A 15238-nucleotide genomic window follows, 5' to 3' on the forward strand; every position below is an offset into this window, starting at 1 on the left:
TATGTCCAAATATATTAATTTTTCCTTTGGTATTTTAAGAATAAATAGGAGGCATTACTTTTGGAACCAATGTATAATGAAGATTTTTCTCATTTTGCTTTTCTCTGAATTTCCATGGCGTGTTGCAAACTCTCACAGTTTATCAGTATATTGACTGATGACATTACTTACTTTGCTTCACACCTTGAACCTTACATGAGATCAATCGTATTGGAAACTGAAGTCAGCCTCAAGTTTGCTAAAAGATTAATAAACTTTCACTTAGCTGTCAAAGTTCAGTTTCCTATCGCCAACCCTGTCTGGCACTAATCTAAATATTATAATTACTCGTTCCGTTAATAACAGCTTACAGGCTCAGAGCACTGGACTATACACTCCAGTATGCAATGGTGTTACTTTCTAAATTAGAAAGCAATCCTATGATCTGCATGAAATTAAATTCACTTTTAATGAAATATTAACCAAAATCTTTCACTAGGGATCTCATATATTGAATACGCCATTTTCCCTAGCATTTCCACTATGCTTGCATTTATCTTCGTCTTACAGAAGAAACATGATTGCTAAATTGCCATTATCTGTGTCACCCCAAATGCTGGCTATCTCCTTCCTACATTATTCAAGCAAAAATTAAGAGTTCTTTTCTCAGTTCTCTTCATAATTCTGCACCTCGCTACTTTTGCTACCTGCCTCTTCTAACTCCCAAATCAGATCTGCTATGAGCATCTGCTCCCCTCTTTATTTTTCAGCTTTGTGTAACTTCTTGGTACCCCGAGTCAGCAGCAGGCAATTGGTTACTTTCTGTTCCTCTGAGTTCCTCTCCAGTATAGCTAACGTAAGAACACTGAAATATAGGTGACATTTTATTATTCTTCTTCCTTTTATTTCTCGACTGTAAACATTAGGATTTATTGCAACTTGCCAAACACGTTTTAGGTGCTACTGTAAAACAAAATGATTCATTGATTCAGCAAGCACTTACAGCAAAATGATTCTTCAGAGCATTTTCAAATGGTGGTCTTTCCTTCAGGGTAAACACACACCAGGAAGAGCACTGAAAAAAACAACACAGAAAATAGCGTGTATTGTATGTGCACACACATACTCAGACACTTCACACTTAGAACAGCACAGACAATGAGACATCCTCAGATGACAGGCTACTGAGCAATGCTGCTGCATGCTAACAGCCTCTGATTCCCATTTCTCTAAGATAAGAATCAGCATGCTATTTAGAGCATTTTCAGTAAGATGCATTTTCAGGGAGACGTTCAACAGGATTCCTGGTGCTGCAGGACCTTCTCAATGTGGGTAGAACTGATTAACCAAGCGATCCAACGTTTCTTTGCAGTGATCACCTTTCTTATATGAAAATACGTGGACTACAGAAGCAAAATATGAAGCAGTGATTAATGACTTGTGCTTTAAAATCTAGACTCTTGTTTCTTCAGCAAGGTTTGACCCACAATTTGTGTTTTTGTTACCTTAGGTTAGCAATAGGACTTCCTGTCACTGTTACTAACCATTTCTACACGGAGTAAAGCAGAACACATTGCAAGGAGAGATGTCAAAGGCAGTGAGGAACGAGGGAGATGTAAACTGAAGGCTGTACATCCAGAACACAAGGAAAGTAAAGTGACGTACAATTATTTAACCACAAGGTAGTCACTAATATTTGCTAAATTATTACCCTTTCCTCACAGCATCCCATCCTCTAGGCAATTCCATAATAGAGCTGCAAAACAGAATTTGTCAGTCCACTTAGCTTGCTAAATTTCTCAGTCCACACTCTCTCCAACAGCCAGCAGCTGAATTTCTATTTCTGCTGGAGCTGGACTCAGCCTCCTTCACAGCAGAGGAGCGGAGCCATGTTCCAGCCTGAAGCCAGCCTGCGGCAGCACAAGGCAAAAACCAAGCAGCCTGGTCGGACTGGAAACTGCCAGAGTTTGGGTCCTATTTCCTGAAATTCATTCCCTTTCAGTGAATGAGACTCCAGCACCATGGAAACATTTAAGACACAGAGGCCAATTTTGTGCTGCAAAGAGCAAAATAAATGAGAATGGCTGTTTTCATGACTTTCAGAAAAGACCAACAGAACTCAGAGTGAGAACACCTCAACTGTCGAATGGGATTTTGCATGTGCAGGAACGCAAGCTACATCAAGATGTTTAACTCAAAGCTTATTCTTTCGTAATTCAGCTACATAACCTTAGAACTGCTAATAAAAAACACAAAAAGAGTTATTAGTATTGAAGTAACAGATGTTATTCAAGTAATAAATATTCCACTTAACAATGCTTATTTCTTACCATAGGTTATGTTTGATTCAAAGTTTAGGTGTCTCTTCAGGCACCGGAACAGGCTGCACAGAGAAGTGGTGGAGTCATTGTCTCTGGAGGTGAACAAGAACCATGGAGATGTTGTAATATTGGTAGTAGGTCGCTGCTTGGACTAGATGATCATAGAATGGTTTGGGGTGGAAGGGATCTTTAAGATCATCTAGTTCCAACCTCCCTGCTATAGGCAAGGACACATCCTGCTAGACCAGGTTGCTCAAAGAGGTCTTTTCCAACCGTGGTGATTCTATGATTCCTTCAGCCTGTTGTTAAAGCGCAAAGAATTCTGTTGGAAAGTCCTCTGGGCAGAAACTTGTCTGATGGGGCTTCATACAGAGATGAAGGAAAACAGACTGTGGATGATTTTTATTTTTTAATACAGTTTTGGTTACAGTATAAGACAGTCTGATGTATATCCAATTTTATGTATTCACACTTCTCCAGTCTGTAATGCTCTTGATGAGCACCTGACGGAGCTGAAGGTGCCACTGTTCATTTCAGGGGAGTTGGACCAGATGACCTTCAATGATCCCTTCCAACTCAAATAATTCTATGATATCAGGAACAGCAAACTGCTCAGTTGTTGTATTTCAGACACATTAGAATACTGAAGTTCATCATTTCTAATTTTTAAAGTAGATTACAGCTGCTACATTGCTAAGACCTTACAATTATATCTGAAAAATAAACTGTATTATTAATAGGATGCTTATGGCCTCTGAGCATTAGATATTGTTGTTTGTGATTTACACTTAAAGAGGGATTTTAATCAAGTTTACCATTCTCAAAAAGTCTGTTTTGCATTTAAATAAGCATCCTTAAAAATTGATCTGTTTTGCTCAATTATACAGCGCCTTACTCGGAAGACGAGGAGTAATTTATAATGCAGACTGTGAGCAAGGAAGATGTATTGCATTGTTCTTAATCTGATCAAATTTCTGCTGATTTTTTATGACAATATCTGTTTATCATAATTATTATGAGTTGTCTGGGTTAATAAAACTTGAAAAACTATATGTGAATTAAGTCAGAATGGAATGTTAAACTTTTTATTTACGTAAGGCTATCTGATAACCAGCTGTCCTTCATGGGTCCGTGAAGCCATTCATTTCAGAACTGCTTCTTGTACCACCGTTAAGTAGTTCAAATGTACAAAAATCCAATTTTTAGGAATGTATAACTTCATATTATGAACTCTCTCAGATGAAAATATCCTAAAATACATTATAATATCCCACATTGTATTTGACAGAAAAAATTATTTTCATTTAAAATTACCTGGTCTTCATTCACATTATAGAATCATAGAATCATAGAATTAGCTAGGTTGGAAAAGACCTACAAGATCACCTAGTCCAACTATGGACTTACGCTGTACTTTCAATGAAACAGCCTCTTTACCTTAGTGCTCACCTGCAGATAACTGATTTACTGCATAAAGGAATAGTTTTGTTCACAGAGTCCTAATTAGCTTCTGTATTATAAGATGTATTTACAACTATTTTCTGTACTGTTTCCAAACTATACCATCATTTTTAAGAGGCTCTTGCCACTGAAATTGCATTCAGTAGGAAATTTTCAAAACAAACAAAAAAAAGAAAAAAAAAAAGGAATTTAAGCACTCACCTTTTAAGATTACACCAAGGGTCTTTTGAGAACCAAAACAAAAGCCCAAATTTGTGCCTCTCTTTGACACAGAACTTTATTCATTTGCCTTAGAAGTAAAAATGAGGCAGCAAGCCAGGTTTCAATCCAGTCACATCAGTGCTCCTCCAAAGGAGCAACAGATCCTCAAAAAAGTATTGCTCAGTAATGAAGTGGAGAGAAATTGTACCTCACATTCCAGCAGAAACAATGAAACTGTGTAAAGCAAATGAATTTGCAAAATAAAAACTGGACCAAATTGGCTCATAGAAGGTTAAGAACACTGTTCAATCAGCAGTTCTCTTTGAACACAATATTCTTCCTGACCTGGTTGATGCTCTGCTTCTATCATTAGTGAGGCTCAGAAGCTTTGGAAGCCCTTATAACTATGGCTGTGATTTGTTTTGTGATCATTCTCACATCATTCTTCAGTTCCATGTGTCCAGTCCTTGTTAAAGGTATGGTCATTGTTAAAGGTATGGGCACGAGTTTCCAGGCTAAGGCATGGGAGCTTTCTGATAACAGGCACAAGATAACTGCAACACAGCACTTTTGCCACAAGAACAACTTTGGAGTTAGAGAACTGAGGAGATAAAAACAGTGTTAAGCTGATACTAAAGTCAATAAACTACATAATGACAAGAGTTAGCGTTGTTCTGTTTCACAGTTCAATATAATGTAAGCTTTTGTTGCTTAAAGAAGGACTTTATTGATGTTTACAGATAGACTTTATGGCTTACTTGTCACCAGGAGAGCTGGGATATGTCTGTCTCAGCTTCTGCTCTGGAATGCCTGCACCATACTCAGTCTATTTTCAAGCCAAGCAGAATAAAAATTTAATCTGAAATTCCTGTATCAGAGCAACTTGTTAAGATAATTGTCTTGCAATGATTGATCTAGTCGTGTCAAGATAATAAGGTTTTTACGGTCCTGAGGAGGATTTAATCTAATTTTTGGAGGGATTCTGATCTCACTGTTGCTGCTTTATCACTTTTAATCTCCACACTTTTATTTGAATTTGCTCTGCAAAATTCAATATACATTTAGTTGACAGCTGAAGACACAGAATAGTCTTTTTATACCAAGTTTTCCTGTGTTGAAACTGTGTTTTAAATCTTGTTATCATTACTCAGAACAAATCCAATTACGGAGTTGCTTAGCTACTTTAGACAGAGAATACTCAGTATAATATCTCCAACATAGTAAAAGTACCTCTTAAAGAAAAAGTAGTGATTTTGAATAGAAGAGGGTTGCTAATGGTGTCCTTAATTATTTGGTTGAGGATTATTTGTGATTTAAAGAAATGGTGTCTAAGGCTGCGTTATCCTTGAATAGAAGCTATGTATAGCTTTATTGTTTCCGTTTCTAACTCTATGAGGAAAACATCAAATTGTGTGAATTAAAAAATAAATTTGTTCAGTGTTGTTCTCCACAAGTTTTAGTTTTAATAATAACTTCCCTTTTTTCCCCGTAACAAGGACAACTAGCACAAATCCGCTTAACAGCAAACTCATGAGATTTTGGTTGGGGCTACACTGACTGCAGTGCTCCAGGCACCAAAATAAGGAGTGGGCTACACAGCCCACGTGTGTCTCCTTCCCCAGAAACAGGGAAAAGGACTTCTGTCCTGCTTCTGAGATTGCACTGTTTGTTGTAAATTCTCTTTGGCTCTATCCCCTTTGATTATTTTTAGTTCTTAATCTTATTACTTCACACTTCTGTACAACTGAGCTGAATAAGCTACTTATCCAGCCTCTAAGCTGAATCTATCCAGATCATTTTGAATTTATTTGCTCTGTTCCTCTGTATTTACTTTATCCTCCTTTACCAATTCTATGTCATCTGCAAATTTAGGTCAGTAAATTATAAAGTAAACAAAAATGGCCCTAATGCTTTGCTTTCTGGTATTCCTTTTAACTCCTTCCTGAACTGTTTTTGTATTTATAGGATTGGCTTCTTCAAGAAAAGTACTTCTTAGGGATTTTATATGCCTTCCTGTAAGGGAACGTTTGATGTATTTGCACACCAAACACTTCCAAAATATCCAATAAAAGAAGCACCAGGTTGCTCTCCCTTTCACCACCTGACTATGCACCCTACACCAGGCTATGACATGGGTCTCTTTTCGCCCTGGACAAATCACTTGACCTCCTGAGGGAGGAGTTCAGCACTTTGAGGATTATTTCTGCTAAGCAGACATGGTTCTCGCGTCACGCAGAAGCGCAGTCTCTGCTGTCTGCATCCTTCAAATACATTCATTAGCTTTTTTTTGTTTTTTTTTTTTGTCTCCCACTTCCTCAATTCTTTTTCAGTTTTTGGTCATCAACATCTCCTGGCTTGCTGCTGCTTAAATAAAACATTCTCCCCTAGGTGATGCGTAGTGAGTCAGGGAAAGGATGCTCTCACTTGACTCACTGCAACACGTTTCAGTTCCATCTCTGTGATTTTACTCTGGTACTTCCAAAAATGCAAACTATGTCATATAAATACACTTCCAGTGTACCTCTCAAAAGACATCAAAACACCAGTTTTTGTTTTACACCTCAGAATGGTCTCTTCTCTATACCAATGTTCTTAATTCTGCCTTCTAACGTGGGAGTTAGCACTGAATGCAATAATATGCCTCCTTCCATGAGCTGATACCTGTAAAGGATCAGACTCGCACTTTCCACAAAGAATTTTTAAGCCTTCCTCCTCCATTTGGTGTACTCTGCTGAACACCTGAGTCACAATCACCAATTAGGAGCACTCTGCTGCCATGTGATGTCTTCCCAAATGCTCAATTACCTCACCAGCAGATTTTCTTCCTTCTTTTATTTTTTTTTTAGGTCAGACTCCTTGCAAGAGATCCCTGTACTACACATAACCTGAATCATCCCAGCCTCAGTGATTCCCTGTAATTTGTGCAGTCTGTTTTTAAGAACAAACCATGCACCGGGCCACACAGCTTTTTCAGCACAGAACCTTCCAATCAGCCAACACATACTGGCTTATTTATGAGCTTCCCTGTGCACCTGCATGCCAGACAAGCAAGATGGAAGGAGTGCTCTAATGAGGATTATCCTTGCCACCAAAGATTGATCTTAAGGGAGTAGTCTGCTTAACCTTCATTTGTTATTTCTAGTGAGGAGTGGTGTGACGCGTGGGTGATGCACACCCAGCTGCATTCCCACCATGTTCTTGCAGTGCTGCAGGAGGACGCTGCCTGCACCAGAAAGTGCAGCCAGCACTTCTCTCTCTTTCTTTCTTTCTTTCTAGCCCAGCAGGGAAGCCCAGATGGCTGCTGCCCAGTTGGGTGCATGGCAGGCATCCTGCTCCCTGGATCCTCAATAGGTCCACTCCTTTCACTGTTCAAATAACTCCAGATATCCCATTTTCTGTACAATTGATAATGGACATCTTAAAAGCTATTACATATAAACCCATGTTGCATGCACTTACACAGAGTGCAGGACTAAAATAAGTTATCAGGGCTGCAAACAGGAGCAGTCTGACTGTCCAGTGAGAAAGATAATTAACTGCAGCAACTTGGCAGAGTTCCCTATTTATTGCATTTTCACGTGTTTAATCCCTGGGTTATCAGTAAAACACGATCCAGCAGCAGCACAGGTTACACATTATTGGCGGTATTAGCAGGAGCCTGCCTCCTTGCTTCCAATTTTCTCTATTATAGTAACACCCCACTTCTGCCTTTTGTTGTGTGGAGGTCATCTGGGGATTTATTCTGGAGTGCTGTTACTTCCAGGTGGTGGCAGCTGTCAGAGGTGAAAATGCAATGATCCCAGCATACCTGAATGTTCCATTTTAAAATGCTGCCAGTACAGAGCCTGCTTAATAATAATGTGTAGATCTCTCCAAAAGTAAAGCCTCCTATTTACATCCATGGAAACCACAGCAGAGACAAAGAGCACAATAATACTGTTTGACAGAGCAAATTTTCAGCTACAAAACTCTTTTTCAACATGGCCGCAACCATTAGCTCTATATTTTCTCCAGTGATGAACATGAGCCTGCATGCTGCATCAGTAGAGATGACCCACTGTTGCTGCCACCCCTGCTGAAGCTCATCATTCACTGCCTCATTATCCTCACATCCACTGCTTGGTTTCCCTAAACATTCAGTAAGTGAGTGGTGAACCCTCCACTACAAGGCTCCAGATTGCTTTGCGCAGAGTGTCAGGGGTTCGCAGACTTTTCTTGCCACACTTAAAATCCACATTCCTCTCCCTTCCTTAATGAATCATCTCTCATTACCTCACATTCAAGGGCCTGGTTTCTCTCCATAAGCAGCTCCATCAATTTTAAGTGAAACCCAGAGGTGGGGGGGGCTTCTCACACAACAGCTGGGGGGGAGGTGGGACAGAGTTTATCTTAGAGAAAGAGACGGTATTATGGTATATAAAGTAAAACGTGGACTTGTGATACTAAAGAAGCAGTTGTCACAACAAAACTGGAGAAACGCTTTTGGTGAAAATAAATTCCTAGGTAACTGGTGATAGGACAACAGGTAATGGCCTTAAGTTGCACCCGGGGAGGTTCAGGTTGCATATTAGGAGAAATTTCTTCTCTTAAAGAGTGTTGAGGTATTGGTACAAGCTGCCCAGGGAGGTGGTAGAGTCACTGTACCCGGAGATGTTCAAGGAATAGGTAGATGAGGCACTGAGGGACATGGCTGAGTGGTCATGGTGGTGATGGGTTGATGGTTGGACTAAATTAAGTGGTCTTTTCCAACCTTGTTGATTCTATGATTCCTTACCTTGGTCTCCCCTGCAGCCTGAGCTCTCACAGCAGTCATCTTTCACCAGATAAGCGTGGGTCCATCCATGCAGACCCCACATCCCATGGGACATTCCCAGCAGTGCCCAAAGGATGCTACATGCCTCCTGTGCCTGCCTTCTGAGGTACTGAGCAGAATGGGAGCAGACAAATGTGTCAGCCTTGGAAACCTCACTTCTGGGCATAGGAAATCCATCTGAAACTAACAGATTAGATAGAGAAAAAAGGGAAAAAATAAATACATTACTGGTGAGCTGTAAGTACACTCTGATATTTCTAGCTGTACCATGTTCACAGAAACAGGTTTGCCTTTATGCAGCTTAATTCTTCTGCTAAATGAGATTTCTCTTGATTAAAAAATGAGTTAAAAAGTTCGAAACTCAAAGCAAGCCAGAGAAATGAACTTTCTGCTTGAGAAATATTGTGTAAATGTCTTTTTTATTTCTTAAATGGCATTTTCAATATTAACATGCAAATTTGCATGAAGGTTTTTGAAACCTTTTTACGGATTTTTTTTCTCATATTAATGTCATTTACCAATAATCCTTAAAGAAAAAATGTAGCCAAAAGGAACAACAGCTATATTTTGTATTTGAAAATGAAAACAAAGGAAGTCGGTAGCCCTATAAGGTAACGGAGTCATCAAAAGAAACTACAGAGATTAGGATACTTCTCGCTGAGAAACCAGCTATTCCACTTGGTTCATTTCCATTATATATTTTAATAAACTAACAGATCACTGTGAAGGAACTAATACGCTGGCCAAAACCAAATAGATTTCAAAAGAAAGATCCAGGACTGGCAGTAATTGAATGATGAACAGCTTGCAATATTAGAGGACAAATAGTAGATATGAACTTGCTACACCAAAGAAACAGCACCAGAGATGAGAGACAAGCATTCTGCACTTCTGAAAGCAGGAATATTTTGTCACACTGTCATCAGATAAAATTTCTGATGTATAGTTAAATAACCTTTACTTTCATCCCTCCAGTGTAAAAGATGAAAATCTTTTAAGAGCGAGAGTCCCAAAGAAATGTAAATACAGTGTATTCACTACTGACATTTCAAAAGATTTTGCCCCACCAGTGGAGACAGCTATTCTCTATTATCAGGTTTCCTGTCAGTCATGTTGATTAAAGTTGATAAATACTGCAAGCCACTTGGGGTAGGCTAAAGGACACAAAAGAAAAATGTAACTTATTTGAAAAGGAACATATTTCCTGGGAAATGAAAAGCAGGCCATATTTGCCCACATCTCACTACTTTAAAAGAAAGCAAATTCCATTATTTAAAAAAATAATAATTTTCCTAGAAGTATTACATATTTATATACTGTAATTAATGTAACAGTTCTTTGCATGAACAAAGCAGTGTGATGTTGAAAAATCAGCTCGGTTTCAGTGCACGCACACACATTACCGTGTTTTTCAAACTTGGGCAATAAATGACAATTCTCCAGACCAGTTGCTGAAATTTGAGGTCCAGCTATATCCCAGAGGGAAAATGAGTTTGAGTGCATCCGGAATATTGGGATGGTTTTTCACAAGACTGAGGTCAGTCCAGAAAGCAAATTACTTTTGAAAGTATACGATGCGTTCTCTATATTTACTATGTAAAAGACAGAAGATTGGGTTAATATAATTCATTCAGTCAAATCAGTTACAAGTATTCTTCTGATGGCCACTGTTCATGCATTATTTTCTGGCCTTCCGGAAGCGTTCAGCAGAAGTGGGCATCCATTTCAGAATTAATATTAGAAAAGCATTTATTTCTTGCTTGCCATCAAAGCAAGTAAAAGTAGCAACACTCTGGCAGGATGCGGTCAATTCTACAAAACTGACCTTATATCTCTAGGCAGGAAAACTTATTAAAAAGTAAAAAAATGTTGCACCAAAAATACTGGCAAAAGCTGGAAGAATCCACAAGTACTTCAAGTTACGATCTTGCATCAGACTTAAACGGAGATAAAGTAGCAGAGAATGTGAATGTTCAGAAGCAACAACGATAAACCACAACATATATTTTCCATGAGAACTATTTTCCCTACAATGGTGATTTTTCCAGAAGAATGCTTTTATAACTTGAACAAATACTGCATCTATATGAGTAGAAAATATGAAAGAATTCAAGTTTGACTTCTTGGAGCAAGATAACACTTGAGGGAAAGCTGAAAGTCACTGTAAGAAAGAAGGAATGAAACTCCTGGTAATTGAATTTAATTTTCTATTTAAGAAAAAATCTTATGTTTAAAATAAATGATTAATGAAATTCATTATGTGGCTATAAAAGTATTTGATGACCGACACATTTTTGGCTAATAGCATGAACTCTACTGCCAGCAGAATATACTCTTTTAAACTCTTAGGGATTTTTAAAAAGGCCTGCAGGGGCTTAAAAACCTACAATGATGTGGGCTTGGAAATTCTGAACTAAACCCAGTTTGCAGCAGTATTGTAAGAACATCATACATGCATTTACCTTTCTGAGCTTATTGTTTGGATACATATATTTCCTACAGCAGCTGGAATAGTTGAAAATTTAATGCAGTAAAACTACACCAAATTTCTGACAAATCGTAAAAGAAAGAAATCCAGTCCCACTCCTGTACTTCTTTGGTGTAAAGCTGAAGTTGTTTTTTATAATCAGATTCTTCTTAAAGTGCACAGGGTGCTCAAATGAATGAGTATATTTAAGAATCTCTGTCTGCCTCTGCAGAAATCTAGCTGAGATAATGAATACACCTTTTACAGCAATTTTAATACAGCTACCTTGGGTCTCCTTATTTGTTCAGATGCTTATCCATCATAAAATCACACTCCATAGAATCGGATTACAAACCCTGACGAGAATTCTACATATGTGGCAAACTACGCCATTATAATTAATTCAGTCAGAAAACCATTATGTGTTAACAGTGAAGACAACTCTTGAATCCTGGCATTTTCCTTAGGCTTTAAAGAATTCTCAATAAGGAAATGTACCATGATGCAGCAATACGACAACAGTCAAGATCCTATTTTGCACTGACTTGTCTTTATTCCTACTTTAAAATAATGGTACATGTTATTAATACAGTAGTCTATAGTTTTTATGGTTTTTCATACCACAATTTAGACTACTGGCTGCAATGAGAAACACCTGATGACTATCATGATGATGGTACCCCTCCTAGAGGTTTTAGATGAGACAAAGGGGATGACCCTATTACTCATTACATCAGTAGATACCATGGCAGGAAAATAATTTCTGCAAGCTAGATTATCAGTTTTTAAAATACAAACTAATGGGAACTATATTAGCAAGACATTATTTGCCCAAGATCTGTTACACTAGCTCGTTTGTAGCAGAAGCTGGTAGTTTGCACAAGTCTTGACCCTCTACTGTTTGTTCAGAAATTCATTTTGCTATAAAAAGGCAGAGGATTTTTTTTTTACTAAATTACAAAACAGAAAAAAAAAAATTCAGTGGTGTAAGCTACTAGCCTACCCAAAATAGCTTAAACCATTCATGTCATAGAAGTAATATGAAGAGCACCTTGAGTGTTCAGAAGCAATTACGACAGTGATAACTGCAGATGAAATGAAGCAAAATGTGAAAAATTTATCTTCATGTACACTTTTCTGCATAACAGAATGGCCTCCATTTATCTTACTTCTTTTTCGTTAGACTGATTAGTTAACTGGCTTCAGAAGCAAAATATGAATGAGCTGACAAATTGTTCCCTTTGACTTTTGCACAGTCCAAGAGTAAATATCAGATTTAACATTTAATCATTTAAAACAGCCGATCTGGCTACAAGTTAAGATGTGAATATATTAACCCAAATGTGTTGTCAGTACATATATGAGAATTTTGCCCCTAACATATGGATACTTGAAATGCATTAAAAGGATAAACAAGTAGCAGCACCTTAATTTTTACTATATTTATGACCCTACTGAATTTATACGTGGGAAAAGACAGGAATCTACTTGAACAACATTGGAAAACAGTCTTACTGAGGGGAAAAAAAAAAAAGAAAAAAGGACTCACAGTGCAGGACATACCTGATGTGAAAATAGAACGCATGTGCATTATTCACCCTTCCCCCCAGGTATCTACAATCACTAACCTGGATTTTCGCAATACCTGGTTTCATTGGTTTCATTTTCAGAATCACTTGCTTTCATTTTGAGAACAATCTCTGTGAGGACTCCAAGTGCTAGTCTACTAGTCTTATCTCTGGAGACAGAAGATAAGACAAATCCTTATTACGTCAACAGAAAAATAAATGTCATTTCCTCATGCTGAGATCTGGCCAGCAGTGGCTGTGTCATTTAACACAAGAATCATTAGAAAGAAATCATTAGCGTTTGACCAAGCTGGGCTTTAGGGATGCATATACTTCATGACTGCTTTAATGGTAGTCTAATTTCTGTGTGACTAATTTTGAGACACCTGGAAAAGACCTCACCAGGTGGACGTTTTAGCTCTTTGAAATTCAGGGTTTTCACAGATTGTCTCAAATGCAAATACAAAGACATTAAAAATCCTTCCTGTCTTAAGATGATTTTTACCATCTGTATTATGTTATATATAACAACAGGCTGTCATATTTCTTTTAGTTTTCTGCTTCAGACTTGTGGCATTGTGCTTTGTATTATACACTCAAACATTTTTAGACAGCTTTTGACCACAATTTTCAACCTTCTCATTGGCCAATTGAGCAACAGAGACGAATGCCTCCCACATGCAGCCTTTGGCAGGTATGAACTCTTTGGTTTGGCATTGTCTTATAATTTCAGTAGGCTTTCTAACACACCCTAATTGTGTTTGGCAGAATCTCATGATAGATTTTATTAGCATATGCTCTGTATGTCTAGGTACTTGGTGATCTCATCCTTCATTTAGCAATCATAGCATCTGAACTACCAAGGAGTTAAGCCTTCTAAGACTCTTTCCTTGGCTTGCTAAGAATCTTTTAAAAAAAGATTTTGGTTGCAATCCTATTCCTTCAATCCCTCATGCATTGTCAAAAGAACTATTAAAAATCTGTTACTGTTATAGAAATCTACAGGCTATCCTGGAATGCTCTAGAGCTCTGTCTTGAATTTAACTTACAAAAGATGCGTTCCAGTCTCATTGCTCCAGTCTGTGGTTTTCTGTATCATAAACTGAAAAGTCTGTTTCTGTTTTCGGCATTATAATCTTAACTCCCCCATGAACACTGGAAACTGGGCCGTCTGTACAGATATTTTCTGGGCCTGTTTTCATTTCCTTTCACTGCATCTTGCTTGTCAAACATCTTCTATTTCTGATCTCCTGCTATTTTAATTCCCTTCCCTCAAATTCCTTTTCCTGACATTTTTACTTTCTATAATCTGATATTAAAAAAAAAAAAAAAAAAACACAACACAAACCAACCTCACAACCTCTTGTACAGTCTGACTCTTAATATAAGTGTACAATTCTCTCCTCTGCTGCTCAGAGAGAAACACATGAAGGCTTAAGGCTGCCTGGACAGAATGAGGAGAAGAGGCAGACACAATCCAGCTCCTACTCCTTCAGGTGAACTTTGGAAAAAGATTTCATAGCTGACTTTGCACGCATGTCCTGAGGATCTTATTTGTAAGTCTTTTGAGAATTTTTTTTTTTTTTTTTTTTAATTAAGAGGTTTTATTCCATGTAGTACCATGATCTCAGCTGGGGCCTGTACGTGTTACTGGGCTGCAGTACTGAGGGAGCTACGCTAGAATATTTTTGTTCTGAAAACATGCAGGCTCTGCACCACCTCTAAGTGGGAACATATTTTTCATGAATGATATCCAGTTCAAAAACATTTGTACAACACAACCTCTGGAATGCGCTCAAAAGAAAACTACTCCAACAAACATACACGCACATGTGTCCAAGATAAATTTTCCTCATCCCATCCTTCTTTTCTATTTTAATGAGGGGTTGCTTTTATGCCGGTCAGCTTTGCTTCTTTCGAAGCCTACAACACTGTTAGTTATAAGGAGGTCAGTTTGCGGACAGAGTGGTGCACACCAAAGTCCCATGGTGCTCGGAATTCACCTTCCTGCATTGCCAAGTACCACTGCAGCTGCACTGTGGAGGGCAAAAAGTTCTCTCCATATACAAAAGGCTGCTGCCTGGAGTCCTCTCACTGCAACAGCCTGGCACAAGGAGATGACAAAAATACACACATAAAATGCATGAAAACCAACTGCATTCACATCTGTCTTTTCCCTTCCTATTTCCCAGTATCTGTGAAGAAATTCTGGATTGTGACAGAAATTTATTAAATACATTATACTGAAATATAATCAACATTTGTAAGATTCTTAAATACAGTATTTTCATAATAAAAAAGAGCACGACATACACAGAAGGGCCTATCTCAAACTACTGCAGGAGCTGAACAAGCTTAGTACTTGCAGAAACAAGACCGCTATCAGCTGAAACGCTAAGTGCTCAAAGCACAGAATCATCAAGGTTGG

General features: G+C 38.2%; 1 long non-coding RNA gene across 2 annotated transcripts in view; it reads right to left on the reverse strand.

Annotated features, from left to right (window-relative positions):
* Positions 1 to 15238, reverse strand: part of LOC110404361 — a 143925-nt gene that overhangs the window by 73455 nt on the left and 55232 nt on the right. For both annotated transcript variants that reach the window (XR_002442182.1, XR_002442183.1), the window contains exons 4-6: positions 8737 to 8958; positions 2310 to 2392; positions 983 to 1054 (exon numbers count right to left, since the gene is read on the reverse strand). This is a non-coding gene — a long non-coding RNA (uncharacterized LOC110404361). The remainder of the gene's footprint in view (positions 1 to 982; positions 1055 to 2309; positions 2393 to 8736; positions 8959 to 15238) is intronic.

Source organism: Numida meleagris, chromosome 10, assembly GCF_002078875.1.
Source record: "Numida meleagris isolate 19003 breed g44 Domestic line chromosome 10, NumMel1.0, whole genome shotgun sequence".
NCBI lineage: Eukaryota > Metazoa > Chordata > Aves > Galliformes > Numididae > Numida > Numida meleagris.